This window comes from Centruroides sculpturatus, unplaced genomic scaffold (assembly GCF_000671375.1).
Source record: "Centruroides sculpturatus isolate CEXI.00-Female unplaced genomic scaffold, Cexi_2.0 scaffold110, whole genome shotgun sequence".
In the NCBI taxonomy this organism is placed as follows: domain Eukaryota; kingdom Metazoa; phylum Arthropoda; class Arachnida; order Scorpiones; family Buthidae; genus Centruroides; species Centruroides sculpturatus.
Window position 1 is genome coordinate 939,077 of NW_019384339.1, and position 4,526 is coordinate 943,602.

Here is a 4,526-nt window from a genome sequence, read left to right on the forward strand (position 1 = left end):
GTTAATAAAACAGAAGAAAAGCAAATGTAATTTACCTCTCAGCAAAATTTAATACCTTTATATGAATAAATTTTAGTTTTATTTTGTTTTATTCTTTCAATCAAACACTAAAATAGTCTAGTTTTTAACACAAACCATTTCGCATTGAAAGTATTACAGTGGAACCTCGGTATACGACCTTAATCCGTTCCTGGTGTTTGGACTTATACCGAATAGGACGTATACCAAACCAACCTTTTCCATAAGAAGTAATGTAAAAATGATTAATNGAATTTTTTTGTAATACATGAATTTTTAACGTGGAAGTATTAATATATATATTTTTGAGTCTTAAAATTGATAAATAAATAAAAACTTATGTAATATGCTGATAACAAATGAAATTGGTATTAAGGAGAATTCGTCACCGTGCCGGAATAGCTCAGTTGGGAGAGCGTTAGACTGAAGATCTAAAGGTCCCTGGTTCGATCCCGGGTTCCGGCAAATTACATTTTTTATTTTCATTTAAAATTTTCTGAATAAAATATATATGTTATGAACATATTTATTTGAAACTAGTATTTTATATTATTGTAATAAATATGATTACCGTAACTTTTGGTGAATGCTTTTAAAAAAAGTTTATACATGTATAATTGATTATTTTTACACCAGATGGCACTACAATGTGTTTTCTTTGAACGCTATTTCTTTATACTGTATATTCATTTCGTATAACGAAACTTATATATATATAATAAATATTATTTTAAAATAGTTTATTTAATAATTGATATTTATTTTTTAAAAAATAAGCTAATTAAAAGTAAAATACGTTTCGGTTAAGATAACGCTATTGAAGACTTCTTAATTTTTTTTGATTCATTCCGATTCGTTCCTGGGTCTACTGAAAGGTTCGGCCATCAATCTATCAAAAGATCCTGGGATAAGAAGTCCGGTCCACCTTCTGACGTAACAATTTATTGGACTGCATATTGGACCTATAAATTCCCACCGTCGTCCGTCTGTCTGTCTTTCCTTAATCTCGAGAACTGAATTAAATAGATAAAAGTCGAGACCAGATATAGAAATCTTAGTGGCATGAGGCCCGATTAAGTATATACAAACTTCCGGTTTGTACCAAAAGTCACGTTATTTTTATTCAAAACTTCCCCCTGAAAAGAGTAATATAGATGACCGGCACGACTCTATTGCTAGCAGAAAAGTATGATGTACAGGGACAAGACACTACTAAATTGAGGTGGAAAGCTAAATTTTAATAACACTACTAAATTTAAAAATAAATAAATTCAGTCCCGGGCTTCAGAACTCTTCGGTTATCTCCTCTCGTCGGCCCCTGTGTATAGATTCTATTTTAAAATACGACATTACTTTTTATGACAGAATTAAGGTAGTAACAATACTAAATATTTTGATTTAACGTAGAGAATCAATAAAAGTTTATATCAAGGTTATTCAGAAGGTGCTTAGCACCCACTCAATACCAAAGCAATCAGTTTTGTTTTTTTTAAATAACAATAAAATTATAACAACACATATCGCATATTTCAATAAGTAAGATTAGGTAACCGAAATAACTGTAAGATAATTGAGTAACATTCTCCGAAAAACGACATAGGGCTTGTGCTTTTTATCCTCTCGAATCTGTCTTGAGTAGCATCCCTATTCTCAAAATTCTAGATACGCCACTGATTTATATTAAACCGTTCTATTCGAATGACAATCCTTCAGATATGTTATTTGAATCGAAATGAATTAACCGGGATTTACGTTCATAAATTACTAAGTGTAATTTTTATGAGTTATTTATTTTGTGATATTTATACACAACATATTTTAACACAATTTTTAATTAAGTTCAACTAAAAACTAACTTTATATTTACAATAAATGAAAATTTATTATCCAAATCTTTTTAATTAAAAGAAATAATAACTTTGTCGATATTTTGCTATCACGTACTTATTTGGTTTTTTTTTTAAATAGAATTGTTCATTTCTACAAAAAAAAGTTTGATTTGTATTTTAAAAAATGCCAAATAAGAATTGTAGGCGGTGTCTTGCATGTATGTACCAACTTTCCTCACAATCTCACATGTTACGCGTACGTGACTTCCAAACCATCGATGGTTTCGTGCAATCACTAATGATGGCTCAATCCATTGTTATATAATCTATAAGGCTATCCAGCTTTTCTTTTCTTTTTTTTTTTTTTTTTTTTGAAAACCATTACGATTTTTGCCAAGCCCAAAATAAAAATCGGTGAGTGATAAGAAACGTGCCCTCACGTACTAGAATAACTACGTATAACGCTGGCAATGACTAACTTCACTACCATAAGAAATTGTTACCTCACAGCTAAAATTTATATCTATACCATCAACAACTTTAATAAAACATAAAGACGAGAAATGCATGCTTTGAGAAAATTAACTACTTATTTCCTTATAAAGTGAGTTGTGTTTGATTCATGTTAGAGGCCATCATGAGGCACACAAGGTGCTTTCTATTCGATCGGAAACAATGACATTATAGTCATAGTACATACCTGTCGCAGTTGGCTTAATTTTGTTTCGATATACTGTACATAAAGATTAAGGAAATAGTAACTGTTTAGATGGATAATTTATCTTTCCTACTAGTAGCAGCCACTTTCTACTTAGACGCTTTTATTTTATGACGAACACACGTTTATTTACTTTTTCTTTTTAAAATTACTGTCAGCAGTTAAAGTTCAAGATAGAGCTTTTGCTGTTTAGCATAAAAATGTTCCGTTTATAGTAATCGCCGCTGTGCCTAATCTACCACACTACATTGTTTTTAAAAGTGTCAGTTTCAGAAGAGATCTCCGGGTTACAAGTCGTAAAAGTCCTATACTTCGATTTGTATTTATTATGATAAGGATAAAATATATTACGTATTCATTTCTGCAATCAAGTACAATAAGTACGTACCTACAAATGAAGAGTAACTGGAATCATGCATTCTTTGTAACTGGTTTTTGTGGCTGGACAATGGATTGAAAAGAACTGATAAATATGACACTCACGAGCGTCATTTTTCCAAAAGAAAGAAAAGAGTTTCTTTAGAAATCAATATTACAAACATTGATTTACATAAGGGATGTTTGTAATATTTGACAGCAAATACCGTCGTGTTGAACTCATACTGTTTGTTATATGTGGAGTTTCTCAAATTATGGATGAAAGTTTATATATTACATTTTATTGTAAGCTTTAGAAAAAAACATTTTTATACTTTGTACTGTATTTAAAAAATCTTCGTAATTCCTTTGATAAAGTTATCATTACTCTAATTTTACTGGTATTTCATCGCAAATTTTCTTTTAAACAACAAGCTAACTACGTGCAGTTTTCAGGTTTTCTTGTGTGTCTAATACCGTAATAGAACCAGTTAGCCAGAAAAGTCCTCATGGAATGCACTTTTTGCAATATTCCACCATACCAAATAAAACCAAACATCACAAACTTGTCATAGACAGTCTATACAGGAGCCTTCCCTTATTATACCGTCACCTGTATTTGGGATTTTACAGAATCCACAATGATCATTCAAAAAAAAAAATCTTTTTAAACCCTATAAAACGGAAAAGATGCAAACTAATAACTGAGATCAATCAGATAGTCTACTTGTATACGTGTTATAATAGACTACTCTCGAACAACTAATAATAAGAGCTTAATATATAAAGTTTTTTAATTTATTTGTTTAATAGTTTCGTCTGCTTTCCTCTTCTAACATTAGTGTGAGGTAAAAGTTCTATTACTCGATTCTGTTAAAAGATGCAACTACTACAAAGCAACACGAAGCTGTCTCTATCAGAAATGAAGTTTATTATGTCACATCTGACCTGTTTCTGTAGCGTTTCAATATTCATCGAGTGACTGCGTCTAGTGTTTTATTATTCTGCTATTAACGTAACATTTGACAAACAAAATCTATCCTAATCCATCACGCTGCAAGTAAAAACGTATAGCAAATATATTGACAGACATATTACAAATTTACTAAAATGTTTCGATTTGCATTCTTGGTCAAAATTTATATCGCTAAAGTTTTATGCGCTGAACTTGAGACAGCCGTTTCAACACATGGACTAATATCGATATTCACATTAACATTAATCTTAGTTAACTGTTTCAAACATAAACGTGGTTAAACAGGGCTTATTTGAATCGATTCCAAACGTTTCTATTAAGTAGAAATCTGGAGTTTTCAGTTTACATTATGTAGATTTAATATTACGATTTTCGAATACGATAACAATTTACACTAACATAAACAAGTGATTAAACTTTAAACTTTGAAGTTTTGATTAAATTTTATCTTTGAATGTGTATAATGTATAACTATTAACCTTCTTTAAGCTGAACAGATAGAAAGTCGAAGAAATTTATGTGAATTCATTATTCAATATTCAACGTAAGTAAATATATTTAATAATATTTTATTCATTCTTTTATATTTTATAGACTAAAGATAACTATTTATTAATAAGTTCACTTT

At 29.9% G+C, this 4,526-nt stretch overlaps 1 non-coding gene across 1 annotated transcript; it reads left to right on the forward strand.

The window, feature by feature from the left end:
* The first annotated feature begins 410 nt into the window (after positions 1-410).
* Trnaf-gaa lies at positions 411-483 on the forward strand. Its single transcript has one exon. It is a non-coding gene; the product is annotated as a tRNA-Phe (tRNA).
* The last annotated feature ends 4,043 nt before the right edge of the window (positions 484-4,526 follow it).